At 43.6% G+C, this 16988-nt stretch overlaps 1 protein-coding gene across 3 annotated transcripts in view; it reads right to left on the bottom strand.

The window, feature by feature from the left end:
• LOC126475318 (diuretic hormone receptor-like) overlaps positions 1-16988 on the bottom strand; it is a 602994-nt gene that overhangs the window by 360691 nt on the left and 225315 nt on the right. For all 3 annotated transcript variants that reach the window (XR_007586700.1, XM_050103101.1, XM_050103100.1), the window contains exon 2: positions 7090-7161. The gene's annotated coding sequence lies outside the window, so the exon portion shown is untranslated. The remainder of the gene's footprint in view (positions 1-7089; positions 7162-16988) is intronic.

The following is a 16988-nucleotide window of genomic DNA, read 5'->3' as shown; positions in this document are numbered from 1 at the left end:
ACAAACACATTTAGTAAGGCTGTAGTAGATTGTTCATGGCTGCTCGGTGGATATAGTTAACCTTAGGCATTCAAATGTAGTCATTATTATGTAATGCCTTAGGATTTTTTAGAAATAGAAGTGTAATTTCAGTTTTATTTGATACAGACGGATAACAAGTCAGTGTTATCGTTCAGTAACAGACGTAAATTTTGTTTCAGAGTTGGTGAGTTAGGCTGCCGCTGAAGCTTAACTGAGCTCACAGACAAGGTATGCCGCAGAAGTTAATTAAATCTGTACCTGCGGCGGTCAAACACGAATGTTTGTTGCTTTAAAGAGAGGCTCCAGCACACCTCTAAAGGACAGACGGTGCTCCAATATTATCCAAACATTTGTCAAGCGTCTAGGAAAAATAGTTTACATTTTATTTCACTTTAAGGCTTTTTTCATATACTAATGGGATTTGAACGTCTTCATTTCTTATAACACACGTTGACAGCTGGTATTAGTAATATTTTAATTTCATTGTTCCTAAGGTAACGATAAGAAATATGGTGCAGTCTGGGACAGTGGAGACAGGTTATATTAGTAATAGATCACACTGTATGTGAGATGAAGTATTACAGAACACTAAATTACCGTCCCACGAGTAGACTTCTACTAACAGTGCAACGCTAACGACGACGTTTAGAGTGAGGCCTCGCCCGGGAAGCGTGGAATGCTGATCAACGGTCACGGCGGTGACTGAAAGAACTCTGATGACAGAACGATACATCATGGCCAACGTGATTCCCCACGTATTACCTCTCACGCGAACGTATGGTGATGTCAAATTTTCAACACGACAATGCTCGTCAACAGGTCATATCCGTCTCTGTGAACAGTCTGATAGATGTTGAGGAACTACCGTGGCCGGCAAGAACCCCTTGGTCCGTCCCCAATAGAACCTGTGTGGAACGAGGTCGGACGTCAACTCTGCCCCAGTGCTGGTGTCAATGATATCAAGCACCAGTTACAGTAGATGTGGGTTAGTTTGCCTCAAGAGCGGATATAAAGGTTTTATAATACTGTTTCCAGCCGAATCACTGCATGCCTCTGGGACAGGGAGAGGAGGAGTGTGCAACGTCATACTGATAAGTACCCTCATATCGAAGTTATTTGCAAATTTGACGAATTTATAACGCTGATATACACTGAATCGCCAAAGAAACTGGTATGGGTATGCGTATTCAAATAAAGAGATATGTAAACAGGCAGAATACGGCACTGCGTCGACAACGCCCATATAAGACAACAAGTGTATGGCACATGTATGCTGCTAAATGTCAAGTTGTCAAGATTTAAGTGACTTTCAATGTGGTGGCACAGTCGACGCACGAGCGATGTGACAGAGCATCTCCGAGGTAGCGATGAACTAGGTATTTTCCCGTACTACCATTTCATGAGTGTACCGTAAATATCAGGAACCGGTAAAACATCAAACCTCGGACATCGCTACTGCCGAAGAAACATCCTGCAAGAACAGGACCAATGACGACTGAAGAGTATCGTTCAACGTGAGAGAAGTGTAACCCTTCCGCAAATTGTTGCAGATTTCAGTGTTGGGCCATCAACAAGTGCCAGCATGCGAACCATTCAACGAAATATCGTCGATATGGGCTTTCGGAGGCGAAGGCCCACTCGTATACCCTTGATGACTGCACGATACAAAGCTTTACGCCTCGTCTGGGACTTGGACTGTTGATGACTGGAAACATGTTGCCCGGTCGGACGAGTCACGTTTCAAATTGTATCGAGCGGATGGATGTGTACGGGTATGGAGACAACCTCATGAATCCATGGACACTGCATGTCAGCAACGGATTTTTCATGCTTGTGCAGGCTCTGTAATGGGGTGGTGCGTGTGCAGTTGGAGTGATATCGGACCCCCGATACGTCTACATACCACGCTGACAGGTGACACGTATGAAAGCATCCTGTCTCATCACCTACATCCATTCATATCCATTGAATCCATTGAGCATTCCGACGGACTTGGGGAATTCCAGCAGGACAATGTGACACCCCACACGTAGAGAACTGCTACAGATTCACTCCAGGAACATCCTTCTAAGGTTAAACACTTCCACTGGCCACTGAACTCCCCTGATGTAAACATTATTGAGCATACCTGGGATGCCTTGGAACGTGCTGCTCAGAAGAGTCCTCCACTCCCTCGTACTTTTACGGATTTAAGGAAAGCCCTGCAAAATTCATGGTGTTATTTTCCTCCAGCTCTACTTTAGACATTAGTCGACTCCATGCCACGTCGTGTTGCGGCACTTCTTCGTGTTCGCGGGGGCCGTACAAGATATTAGGCAGGTATACCAGTTTCTGTTGAAAGGCCAGTATCTGTTGAGAGGCAAGACAAACGTGTGGTTCCTGAAGAGGGGCAGTAGCCTTTTCAGTAAATGCAGGGGCAACAGTCTAGATGACTGACTGATCTGGCCTTGTAAAATTAACCAAAACGACCTTGCTGTGCTGGTACTGGGAACGGCTGAAGCAAGGGGAAACTACAGCAGCAATTTTTTCCCGAGGGCATGCAGATTTACTTGGATAAAATATTTCGGAAGTAAAATAGTCCCCCATTCCGATCTCCGGACAGGAACTACTCAGGAGGACATATTTATCAGGAGGAATAAGACGTCTGTCAGGTGAATACAGGGTAATAAATACAAAGTCAGATTGGGGTAATGCAGGAGTAGGTTTAATAATGAATAAAAAATAGGAGCGTGGGTGAGCTACTACAAACAGCATAGTGAACGCATTATTGTATCAATGATAGAGACGAAGTCCTCGCCCACCACAGCAGTACAACTTTATATGCCAAATAGCTCCGCAGATGATGAAGAGATTGATGGAATGCATGATGAGATAAAAGAAATTATTCAGATAGTGAAGGGAGGCGAAAATTTAATGGTCATGAGTGACTGGAATTCGATAGTAGGAAAAGGAAGAGAAGGAAAAGTAGTAGGTGAATGTGGACTGGAGGGGTAAAGAATGAAAGAGGAAGCTGCCTGGTAGAATTTTGCACAATGCGTAACTTAATCATAGCTGACACTTGGTTCAAGAATCATGAAAGAAGGTTGTATACATGGAAGAGGCCTGGAGACACTGGAAGGTTTCAGATAGATTATATAATGGTAAGACAGAGATTTAGGGACCAGGTTTTAAACTGTAAGCAATTCCAGCGACAGATGTGGACTCTGACCACAATCTATTGGTTATGAACTGTAGATAAAAACTGGGGAAACTGCAAAAAGGTGGGGATATAAGGAGATGGAACCTGGATAAACTTACTAAACCAGAGGTTGTAGAGAATTTCACAGAGAGCATCAGGGAACGTCTGATAAGAAAGGGGGAAAGAAATACAGTAGAAGAAGAATGGGTAAATTTGAGAGATGGAATAGTGAAGGCAGCAGAAGATCAAGTAGGTAAAAAGACGAGGGCTACTAGAAATCCTTGGGTAACAGAAGATATATTGAATTTAATTGATGAAAGGAGAAAATATAAAAGTGCAGTAAATGAAGCAGGCAAAAAGGAATACAAACGTCTCAAAAAGGAGATCGAAAGGAAGTGCAAAATGGCTAGGCATTGATGGCTAGAGGACAAATGTGAGGATGTAAGGGCATATATCACTAGGGGTAAGATAGATACTGCCTACAGGAAAATTAAAGAGACCTTTGGTGAAAAGAGAACCACTTGCATGAATATCAAGAGTGCAGACGGAAACACAGTTCTAAGCAAAGAAGGAAAAGCAGAAAGGTGGAAGGAGTATATAGAGGCCCTATATATGGGCGATGTACTTAAGGACGATATAATGGAAATGGAAGAGGACGTAGATGAAGATGAAATGGGAGACAGAGCACTGAAAGTTCTAAGTAGAAACAAGGCCCCAGGAGTAGACATCATACCATCAGAACTACTGATAGCCTTGGGAGAGCCAGCACTGACAAAACTCTACCATCTGGTGAGCAAGATGTATGAACAGACTAAATACCCTCAGACTTCAAGAAGAATATAGTAATTCCGATCCCAAAGAAAGCAGGTGCTGACAGATGTGAAAATTACCAAACTGTCAGTTTAATAAGTCACGGCTGAAAAATACTAACACGAATCCTTTACAGACGAATGGAAAAACAGGTAGAAGCAGATCTCGGGGAAGATCAATTTGGATTCCGTAGAAATGTTGGAACACGTGAGGCAATACTGACCTTACGACTTATCTTAGAAGAAAGATTAAGGAAAGGCAAACCTACGTTTGTATCATTTGTAGACTCAGAGAAAGCTTTTGACAATGTTGACTTGAATACCCTCTTTAAAATTCCTATGGTGTCAGGGGTAAAATACAGGGAGCGAATGGCTGTTTACAATTTGTAAAGAAACCAGATGTCAGTTATAAGAGATGAGGTGTATGAAAGGGAAGCAGTGGTTGGGAAGGGAGTGAGACAGGGTTGTAGCCTACCCCCGATGTCGCTCAATCTGCATATGAGCAAGCAGTAATGGAAACAAAAGAAAAATTCTTCATGGATAAGAAATAAAAACATTGAAGTTTGCCGATGACACTGTAATTCTGTCAGAGACATCAAACGACCTGGAAGAGCGGTTGTACGGAATGCACAGTGTCTTGAAAGGAGGATATAAGATGAACATCAACAAAAGCAAAACGAGAATAATGGAATGTTGTCGAATTAAATCGGGTGATGCTGAGGGAATTATTAGGAAATGAGATGCTTAAAGTAGTAAATGAGTTTTGCTACTTGGGGAGAAAAATAACTGATGATGTTCGAAGTAGAGAGGATATAAAATGTAGACTGGCAATGGCAAGGAATGCCTTTCTGAAGAAGAGACGTTTCTGAAAGTATTTGTATGGAGTGTAGCCATGTATAGAAGTGAAACATGGACGATAAACAGTTCAGACAAGAAGAGAATAGAAGCTTTCGAAACGTGGTGCTACAGAAGAATGCTGAAGATTAGATGGGTAGGTCACATAACTAATGAGGAGGTATTGAATAGAATTGGGGAGAAGAGGAGCTTGTCGCACAACTTGACTAGAAGAAGGGATCGATTGGTAGGACATGTTCTGAGGCATCAAGGGATCACCAATTTAGTATTGGAGGACAGCGTGGAGGGTAAAAGTAGTAGAGGGAGACCAAGAGATGAATACACTAAGCAGATTCAGAAGGATGTAGGTTGCAGTAGGTACTGGGAGATGAAGAAGCTTGCACAGGATAGAGTAGCATGGAGAGCTGCATCAAACCACTGTCTGGACTGAAGACCACAACAACAACAACCAGTTTCTTTGGGTCTTCAGTGTAACATCACACACATTCTCTTTACGTGAACAGTCATTTCGTTTCGTCTACGATATCTGTATGCAGTGTATACGCAGTGACGTATTGGAGTGGTATTCTATCCTCTTTCGATTTACTACATTATTCATGTTCCTGAATAGCTACATATGCACTGCAGACGCTTATACCCGGAAGACAAATGGAATCCTGTGCAGTGGGATTCCGTGGTAATGTTTCATGGATGACGGAAAAGGGAAAGTGTATCAAAGTCAGGTAAAGGAGTTTGATCCGCAAACGACAGAGTCGAAAAAAATTCTTCTGATACCCCTAACAGTGGAGTACATGTGCCAGTATTGTTATTAGTAAGATCGTAAGGTTGGCAATTTTCAGAGGTTTCAGTGTGGAGCAAAACATGAAAACAAATTCCAGTAAATATATTCTCTAAAATGCATACCCTAAGAGCCGTAAGCACTTGTCCGGTGGACGAAATATGTTTCACAGTAGCAAAGAGAACAGGTGCTCATAGCTCCTGAGGTATGCATTTTAGGACCTTTGTTTCCTAGATCTTTTTTATCTTCTTTTGGTCCATACTACCATCTCTGAAACTTGCCTAACCTACAGTTTTGGCAACAACAGTTACGGTGGATATAGCCTATTCCACTATCAGAGGTACGAGAAAAATTTTCGCTTATAACTTTCGAGTTGTTCGTTTCCGGAGCAGGGTCCCTTACATCAAATTGATATCTTTACCCTTCTCCTTTATTCCTGAAAGTCGGTAACATAGTCAAGGAATCAGCCTGTATGTGGACAAGACGTAAGAAGAGGAAATATTTGTATTACGTAGGAAAAACGAAGTGGTAACGCGGTGTGTCAGAGAGAGTCAGTTCTTCGGTAATCTACACAGAAGGAACTTCGTACATCTAAACGTGCTGGGTAGTCTCTCTGAGAGCTACAGCAAGGAACAGTAAACCGCAAGGAAAATTTTCTGCTAGTTGCGATTTTCAGTAGAAGCTGATCGTGAAGAAACATTCGTTTGGCCTCAAAAAAACCCATATGGAAAAGGGTCGTCAACTGACTACTTGGAGACCCGCAATTAACAAACAAAAATGAATATCAAGCTTTTTATTTACGTAGCCTACATATTTTAATAATACTTTAAGCGCACAGACACGAGTCCGAGAACTCCAGTCTCAGCATCGGACATCCAGTGAGAGCAGTAAACACAGGATTCTAAATCATTCTACGCAAGTATGTGACAGGGGTTTAGTTATTTCTTCATCAGTTTTCTGTACACAAAATACTTTGCAGAGTTCACTTAAATTCTACTGTACGAATACCTCAGTCGACCGCGTGCGGCGCACGAGACCCATTTTCTTATATATCTCTATGCACAGGGAGAAATTTCTCCCAAATAGTATGGCAGCTGCTGTGAAACTTTTCTCTGTATACACACTCGTCTGTCTCGACTCTACACCGTACGTTACAAGCACGTCTGCAACCAGTCATGAACAGTAATCTGCTTCACTAAGAACACTCCACACCTTCCGATTCAGCAGGAAGATGTTCGTTATGTCACATAAAATATTTACAACAGCTGCCTTATACTCACTCCTCATTCCACGACCTCGTTTCACATGAAACATTCATTTAAAACGGTAGGTTCATATCACCAGAGAGGCTAGAAACACCGTCCCTATAATTTGAGTCACACTGTACACTTGTATACATTGGAAAATCTTTGTTTAGTGTCTCAAAATATGTCAAACAGGAGACTCACCAAGAAAAATGAAACAATTTCTCCGACTGCGGAAGCAAATCAGCCGTCCATGGGGTGTGCAACGGCTCCACCCTGAAACAGAAGGAAAAGAGCTTAGAGTTGACCGTCTTGTTGCCGTAATGGTCATTAGAGTCATAAGACGAATTCAGACGGGAGGGGGGGGGGGGGGGTAGAGCGGGGAAGGAAATTGTCCGTGACATTTTTCGTAGAACCATGCCAGTATTTTCCTTACGTTACTGCTAATTAGCCGGGGATTTGAACATCTGTCCTGCAGAAAGCGAGTCCAATGTCTTAATTACTGATCCCGTTTCCTCCGTGGATCTGTTCGAGCTTTCCACGTATGCGGTTCTGGCAAAGCTTGAAAACTATTTTGCATTCCGGTCAATCTCAGCTGTTGAGATGAACGATGCTAGGAAGAACTCTGTTAACAGCTGGTAAAATAGTTGTTTATTAAAACATAACCGGTTTCGCGACCTAAAGCCACATCATCATCAGGTGCAACCACATGGTAAAAAGCAAAGAACAGCATCATCACATTTTGTGTGTATTCAAATTAATAAAGGAATGTCGAAAATATACTCACAACATTAAGCTCCTATCCAGTGAATGTCATCAATAATATGGCGTGCTAAAGATAACGAAAACGTGCTCCATTCTTTAAAATTTGCCTGCATCTATAAAGAAAAAAAGGAAACATATTTTGTAGCGAGCGGACACTAAAAGACTGTAAATACGAGCCGGATTGGCGATGAAAAATTGTCACTGCAAACATGGTCAGTCGTGGCAATATGCAAGCTTCAGATAATTTAAGCCTTTCCAGGAAGCAACCATGATCTGGCACTTACTAGGATCAAAGAGAAAATGCGCATTTAGTGCTTCTAAGGACTTATGTGATATACCGAGCGAGGTGGCGCAGTGGTTAGCACACTGGACTCGCATTCGGGAGGACGACGCTTCAATCCCGCGTCCGGCCATCCTGATTTAGGTTTTCCGTGATTTCCCTAAATCGATCCAGGCAAATGCTGGGATGGTTCCTTTCAAAGGGCACGGCCGACTTCCTTCCCCGTCCTTCCCTAATCTGATGAGACCGATGATCTCGCTGTTCGGTCTCTTTCCCCAAACAACCCAACCCCAACTTACTTGATAGCAGAAAGTAAGCTAACGTCGTAGAATCCCTGAGAAGAACTGGAATACCTTAGCAACGTAGACGCATGTGGAAAAACACAGAGAAAATTAAAAACGAAAACTCAACATATAAATGTTTTCAGTGCAAGGCTTGTTTTAAGCGATCAACGTTATTGCTTAACTTTTATGTCTAAAAAGCAATGAATGACGCGAAAGGTTATTTTAGATTAGGGACTGTAAGGTAACCATATCTTCAGAAACCTTCGATGTCACCTTACATTTTATTAATTTAAAACTAATTAAAACTTTGTTTGGGTAAAAAGGAAAATAGATTCATCCCGAACTCAGTCTCAGTTATAGGTAGTAGTCTGATGAGAAAAAGAACCGATTAGAATCGGAAATTCTTTGTCATAATATTGTTCTCGTCGGCAAATAACATTAGGCCATGTGGTGCAACCGGTGCAAAGCATAGCCTGCGAAGCAAGGACTTGAAAGTAGTAGATGGAACGCTAAGCTAGCGTCACAACATCACAGAAGCAGAATGGCCTTGAATGTTCGGAGTGGCGTACAAAAGAATGAATCGTGACGAAAGATAAGGGAGTGCTGAGGAAAGGCTGAGAAAGTTAGCAATTTTTAAAACAGAATACTGAGGGCATAGCATCGGCGTGACTATGGAATAAAAAAGTTACCGAACAAGCCTAATTTCAACAAACTGCTGGAAATGGTGAAATAATGTGGTGCAACCAATGGTAATGTTGTCTCATAGCGGGTGGAGGCCAAAAACAAATTGGGGAAAGTGATAATTTAGGTCTGTCACTTCATTTAATCACCTGCCTACGATTCATCTTCAGAAAATATCTATGCACTCAAGTGGAGCTCAACATCATCTTCAAGATCAGATTAGATGTACGTGTAAAGGAAAACGTATTTAAAGAAAAACAGACACAAGAACACCTTTTCAAGATAATGATGCGAGAATTTCAGAGATCAAGATTATTGTGCGCATTTTTCCCTATTTAGTCAGAATACACCAAACGAACAATTATGAAAATACATTGCGAAAGTAAGAATGTAGAAAACCAGCATTTAAAAAATCAAAACCAGTAACAACAGAGTAGACCCATTACACTTGGCATCCAGTGCCAGGGTTTTAACAGAAAGGAACGGTAGAAAAGGTTATAACGAAAGCGCACATTACAGAACCCACTCGGATGAACCGAAACATCACGGACACAGCCCTTATTCAGTGATAACTGGCAGCACTGCAGGCTCGTGGAGCTGTAAGAGTAGTATACAACCGGAGCTGAACGAATAGGATTTCATTCCAGCTACGATATGGAGCCTAGTCGATCAAGACCAAAAAGATCGAATAAGAGAAAAATTCGTGCAGTCGCAAATTTTGTACAGTACTAGGAGGGAAGGCCATAAACCACTTACTAAATTTCCTGACCGGTGGTGTGTAAATTTTAGGTTGGAGTTGGGGAGTTGAAACATCACTTTTAACTCGACATCAGTTTAACTTGATCTGCGTCCCTTAGTCATGGATGTCTAATTCACGTCGACCACGCTAAATTGGAGGGCGACTATGTCCCCATAGTCTGCGAGCGGCCTATTGAAGCTCGGCTTCAAGGTGCGGGAACTCGCCATCATCTCATCTCGTCCAGGATACTATCTTCGTGTTGTGGACCTTCAGGATTCTCGAGAGGATGACGGCACAGCGCACGATGCCCAGGGTCGGCATTGAGTAGAGTGCTGGTCTTTCCTCCCTGACTCCTGGGGACTCTATAGCAGGAGCAATTCCATTTTTATTCCAACTTCTCTTTGATAATTTTAATACCGCGACTTCTAGCGAAAATGTTTCCTAGTATAAAATTAAACTACATTAAATTTCCTACAAAAAAGTTCCTATTCATTTTATCTCTGGACTTATAGTTTACGCGTTGCAGGGGATGAAAAAATAGCAAATAATTAGTTTCAATGGTAGAAAATTAAAGTTCAGTTTTAAATGACGAGGTTTAAGTACTAATATAACATGTTTGCAACACATCTAAGTACAGTAGAGCTGTATTAAGGTATAAACTGTGTTATGGGGATGCAATAGGTTGGGGTGGATGGGAGGAGGGGGTCGTATGCGGGAAGGCAGGTCCTCGGTTGCGTTCATGCATTGTCCTCCTTCGTAGATCTGAAAACTGAGCAGCGAGTATACAAGACCCCACTTTCTCTACTACATTACGTCACAAGAAGCAGGTACAAGGTGATTCACAAACTTATACCGACTCTTCCGCTTCTCGTCTTATGAACCACTAGCGACGCAGTGCACAAGTAAGCGCGAGGGCGTTTATTTTCCACTAAGTGCGTTAGCTGGAATCCAAGTATGAGTTACTAACAATACTGACGCATATGGACAGACTCTACGGAAATCTCTGAACATTGTTCTATACTGCTAGATGTGGAATGGATGATTCATGCTATACTGCAGTTGTAGTGTTCTTCTGGGATAGTTGAGTTCCTCACCGCAACTGTAGCTCCCCTTCATGTTTACAGAGAAACTATACCTCCCCGGCATTCCATATCCCGTTCTCTGACGTGATTAGACGAAACTTCACCGAGATGTTTCATTGTGGAGATATTTTTAGTTTTTTTTAATTGAGTAGTGTTAAGAAAGTTCTAATGTAAAACACGATCCTATAAACAGTGGCTGAGATGTTTTCAAGTTGTAAGTATGATGTTGTCAGTTACTTACAATGAGGTGACGAAAGTCACGGGATAGCGATATGCACATATACAGATGGAGGTAGTATCGCACACACAAGTTATAAAAGGCCAGTCCATTGGCAGACCTATCATTTGTACTCAGGTGACTCATATGAAAATATGTCCGCTGCAATTATGGCCGCACAACGGGAATGAATATACTTTGAACGTGCAATGGTACTTGGAGCTAGGCCCATGGGATATTCCATGAATATGCTGAAATCATTCAGCAATTCATTATTCAGACATCCACCGGATCAAGTGTGTATCGAGAATACCAAACCTCGGGCACTTCCTTTCACCACGGGCCACGGAGCAAGCAGTGGCCGGCAGCCTTCTCTGAACGACTGAGAGCAGTGGCGTTTGCGTAGAGCTTTCAGTGCTAATAGACAAGCAACACTGCGTGAAACGACCACAGGGATCAATGTGGAACGTACGAGGCACGTATCCCTTAGGACAGTGCGATTAAATTTGGCGTTAATGGGCTATTGCAGTGGATGACCGACGCTAGTGCCTTTTCTAACTGCATGACATCGCTTGCTGTGCCTCTCCTGGCCCATGTGACCATATCGACTGGACTCTAGGCTACTGGACAACTGTGGTCTTGCCAGATGAGACACAATTTGAGCTGGTAAGCTGATTGTAGGCTTCGAGTGTGGCGTAGACCCCACGAAGCTATGGACCCAAGTTGTTACTAGGGCACTGTACAACCTGGTGGTGGCTGTACAATGGTGTGGGCTAATGTTTACATGGAAAGGACTGGGTTCTCTGGTCCATCTGTACCGATCATTGACTCGAAATGGCTATTTCCGGCTACTTGGAGACAATTTGGAGCCATTCTACGATGGAATTTTTATGGATGACAGCTAACTGTATCACTGGGTCACAATTGTTCGCGATTGATTTGAACAACACTCTGGACGATTCAAGGAAGTGATTTGGCCACGCAGATCACCAGACATGAATCCCACCTAAACATTATGGGATCATCGAGAGGGCAGATAGTGCACAAAATGTGGCACCGGCAACTCTTTTGCAGTTGTGGACGGCTATAGAGGCAGCCAGGCTCAATATTTTTGCAGAGGACTTTCAACGACTTGTTGAATGCGTGCCACGTCTAGTTGCTGCATTATGCCGGGTAGAAAGAGGTGCGCACTATATTAGGAGGTATTCCATGACTCTCAGTGTATATTCTTATGAGGTCCTACTGAAAGCTAATAATGCGTCTTACGACTCTGTACTGAAGAGAGATGGCCTGTATATGACGTAGGTGGCATTCTTCTATTTTATTCGTCTACGTTCAAACACACTCTCAGCATATGTGACATGCTATATACGGGGTGTTACAAAAAGGTGCGGCCAAACTTTCAGGAAACATTCCTCACACACAAATAAAGAAAATATGTTATGTGGACATGTGTCCGGAAACGCTTACTTTCCATGTTAGAGCTCATTTTATTACTTCTCTCTAAATCACATTAATCATGGAATGGAAACACACAGCAACAGAACGTACCAGCGTGACTTCAAACACTTTGTTACAGGAAATGTTCAAAATGGCCTCCGTTAGCGAGGATACATGCATCCACCCTCCGTCACATGGAATCCCTGATGCGCTGATGCAGCCCTGGAGAAAGGTGTATTGTATCACAGCCGTCCACAATACGAGCACGAAGAGTCTCTACATTTGGCACCGGGGTTGCGTAGACAAGAGCTTTCAAATGCCCCATAAATGAAAGTCAAGAGGGTTGAGTTCAGGAGAGCGTGGAGGCCATGGAATCGGTCCGCCTCTACCAATCCATAGGTCACCGAATCTGTTGTTGAGAAGCGTACGAACACTTCGACTGAAATGTGCAGTAGCTCCATCGTACATGAACCACATGTTGTGGCGTACTTGTAAAGGCGCATGTTCTAGCAGCACGGGTAGAGTATCCCGTATGAAATCATGATAACGTGCTCCATTGAGCGTAGGTGGAAGAACATGGGGCCCAATCAAGACATCACCAACAATGCCTGCCCAAACGTTCACAGAAAATCTGTGTTGATGACGTGATTGCACAATCGCGTGCGGATTCTCGTCAGACCACACATGTTGATTGTGAAAATTTACAATTTGATCACGTTGGAATGAAGCCTCATCCGTAAAGAGAACATTTGCACTGAAATGAGGATTGACACATTGTTGGATGAACCATTCGCAGAAGTGTACCCGTGGAGGCCAATCAGCTGCACACGCTGTACATGGTACGGAAACAACTGGTTCTCCCGTAGCACTCTCCATACAGTGACGTGGTCAACGTTACCTTGTACCTCAGCAACTTTTCTGACGCTGACATTAGGGTTATCGTCAACTGCACTGAGAACTGCCTCGTCCATTGCAGGTGTCCTCGTCGTTCTAGGTCTTCCCAGTCGCGAGTCATAGGCTGGAATTTTCCGTGCTCCCTAAGACGCCGATCAATTGCTTCGAACGTCTTCCTGTCGGGACACTTTCGTTCTGGAAATCTGTCTCGATACGAACGTACCGCGCCACGGCTATTGCCCCGTGTTAATCCATACATCAAATGGGCATCTGCCAACTCCGCGTTTGTAAACATTGAACTGGCTGCAAAACCACGTTCGTGATGAACACTAACCGGTTGATGCTACGTAGTGATGTGCTTGATGCTAGTACTGTAGAGCAATGAATCGCATGTCAACAGAAGCACCGAAGTCAACATCACCTTCCTTCAATTGGGCCAACTGGCGGTGAATCGAGGAAGTACGGTACATACTGACGAAACTAAAATGAGCTCTAACATGGAAATTAAGCGTTTCCGGACCCATGTCCACATAACATCTTTTCTTTATTTGTGTGTGAGGAATGTTTCCTGAAAGTTTGGCCGTACCTTTTTGTAACACCCTGTATTGGCCTGCAAAGTTGGAAATGCTTTCCTACGTGCTTGTTCCGCGTTATGACGTCAGAAACATGACACGCTCGATGCTCAACACCCGAATGCACGGTCCATGTGCCGACAGCTTAAGGCCTGCAAGGGCAATTGATCAGTTATTCATTTGTTACCCCGGCACATGCATAACTACATGACTCTCTTTCCGCCGGACGCGCATTACGTGTGCCAGTACCATCTCTTGCAACAGACAATAACGCCAGAGTCCGACCAACAAACAGCCATGTCACAAGACGGAACGGCTGTTTGCTTCCGTTGTGCGGCATTGGTCCGACCAGCAGTGTTTAATATTCGTGACGCACCTGCGAGCGCGGCGCGGCAGGGGGTTATATGCAGTTCCCGCTGGTGACGGCGCGGCGATAGCGGCGGCAGGTTATCACGGCAGGCGTGTTTGTTGGCTGCGGGGCGACCCCACGACCTCTCGCTATCGGAACCTCGCGGCGCCGGGCCGCCACGGCCTGTTTACTACTGCTCGGGCGAGCACTGCAAATACTGCCGCGAGTGCCAAGGAAGGCCTAATGTTCCGGCGCACGGGCGAACTGCGTGTGCGACTGTCACCCAAAAATATCGTTTCACGCCTTCGACAGCGTCTAAACCCGTCGGCACACGGACCGTGCTGTCGTACGTTAACGTTGAGCGTGCCAAGTTCAACGTCCTGCTGAACGCTCAGGAACGATGTGACTTGTGCATACGGTACTTGGGCCCCAATGTGGTATACGCGATTGCAACGCACTCCAGCGACAGCTGAGGGATGTTTCTAGTTCGTAAATCACATTGTTTTACTCAACGGGCGCGCTAAAATGCCCACGTTAGCCCTATTGAAATGCACATTTCCTTCATCGCCCACGAAAAGGAAAGTACCATGTCCACTCAATAAGGACACTGGCTTATAAAAGTTCCATTACAAACAGTGCGGTACAAATTTGGAATACTTCTCCCCATAAGATAAACATTATTTCATCTTTCCCACATTTTAGTAAAACTCCAAGGTCAGTCTTACTCGATCACTCTTCCTACCCAATAGCAGAATCTTTACAACATATGAGTTACGAAGCATAAAAGAAAAAGGAGCAAAATATCTTTATACAAGTAGCGCAAGCTGTTCGGTAGATTAAGCCAACCGAACAAACTTACCCCTCGATAAAAAGTGAACTTATATTTACATAACCACAAATATTATATTATATACTTATATTAAACTAATAATAAGGTATCGGAACCTAATAAAACCGCGAATGTTAGGAAAAAAAAGTAGGAAGTGGCAAAACGCGAACTACCACCCCAAAACACAACTCAATACAGGACAGTGACGATAGTCATTACGCTACACCAACAATACGCCGTATGTTTCTAATCATAGTATTATGTTACCGAGTGCTGAAAACCTTAATCGTACATACGTTACTAATTGAAATTTAATAATAATAAATTTTACCAAGAACAATACGTTTTGGGTGCATATTCAGTGCTTAGCTGCCTTTAAATAGCCTACTCTCATAATACGCAAGTTACAATGAATCTTTTGCCTCGAATATGATGTTTCTCATTATTTAATTGGAACGAATCACACAGTCAACAATGGGTTTTCCAGTGATTCTCAATGTGCTCGTGCTCAGAAAGAGCATATACACATATAGGCTTGAAATGAGTGCCAACATGGCGCCTCACAACTCTGTACTGAAGGGAAAAGGCGTGCGTGTGACGTAGGTGGCGTCGTGCCATCTCATTGGTCAACGCTCAGAAGCACGCTCAGAATATCTGACATGCCAGATATTGCTCTGCACGTTCGGAAAGACTCCTGAACGTGCTGTTCCACGCTATGACGTCATCAACTCGGCGCGCTCAACGCTCAACGTTCGGATTCAAGGTCCGTGTGCCGACGGCTTAAGGAAGCCGTGGAAAACTCTGAGTCTTCCGAGTCTCATGTGATGGTGACTGGTCCATTACGATAGTCGTTCGTAGTCTTACTTCGATTCCTGTTATTAGGTGCTGTTGCGGCACTAAATAATCTGGCAAAGTGGTTGGCAATTAGAATCGTATTCACTACAAGAGGAGACTAAAGCCACCGGCACACGGAGTATGCATTCGAACATCTACGTTGAGCATGCCGAGTTCAGCGTTCTGTTGAACGCTGAGGAACGATGCAACTTGTACATGCGGTACTTGTTCTCAACGTTGTTTACGCCATCGCAGCGAGCTCCAGTGGCGGTGTTCGGCTGTATATGTTTAGCAAATCACACTGTTTAAGAAGTGGACGGACGTAAAAAGCCTATGTTGGCTCTATTAAAATGAACATTTCCTCCCTCGTCCTTATGCTAGTCACGGTGGTATATGTAGTACACATAAATAAAAGCTTCGTTATACGTAGACGTCGTATAAGGCAAAAAGGGAAGAACCATGGCCTGTCAATGGCGACGTTAGCTTATTAAAGTTTTATTACATATATCGCAATACAAATTTTCAATAGTTCTCCATGTAAAATTAAAACATTTAACCAAAATTTTCAAATGTGTGTGAAATCTTATGGGATTAACTGCTAAGGTCATTAGTCCCTAAGCTTACACACTACTTAACCTAAATTATCCTAAGGACAAACACACACACCCATGCCCGAGGGAGGACTCGAACTTCCGCCGGGGCCAGCCACGCAGTCCATGAGTGCAGCGCCTAAGTCCGCAGCTTTTGGTCGTGCGGTAGCGTTCTCGCCTCCCGCGGCCGGGTTCGATTCCCGGAGGGGCCAGGGATTTTCTCTGCCTCGTGATGACTGGGTGTTGTGTGCTTTCCTTAGGTTAGTTAGGTTTAAGTAGTTCTAAGTTCCAGGGCACTGATGACCGTAGATGTTAAGTCTCATAGTGCTCAGAGCCATTTTGCAGCGCCTCTGACCGTTCGGCTAATTCCGCTCGGCAAAACATTTACTCATTCTCACTTTTTAGTAAAGTCCTAAGGTCACTCTTACTTGATCAGTGTTCCTGTTCAGCAGCACAGTCTTTACGGTATGTGAAATACAAAACTTAAAACAAGAACGTGCAAAATATCGTACTCCAAGTAGTGCAAGCTGTCTTACAGTTAAAGACA

This window comes from Schistocerca serialis, chromosome 4 (assembly GCF_023864345.2).
Source record: "Schistocerca serialis cubense isolate TAMUIC-IGC-003099 chromosome 4, iqSchSeri2.2, whole genome shotgun sequence".
In the NCBI taxonomy this organism is placed as follows: domain Eukaryota; kingdom Metazoa; phylum Arthropoda; class Insecta; order Orthoptera; family Acrididae; genus Schistocerca; species Schistocerca serialis.
The sequence above is the reverse complement of the archived record's forward strand: the minus strand, read 5'-3'. Positions and strand labels throughout refer to the sequence as shown.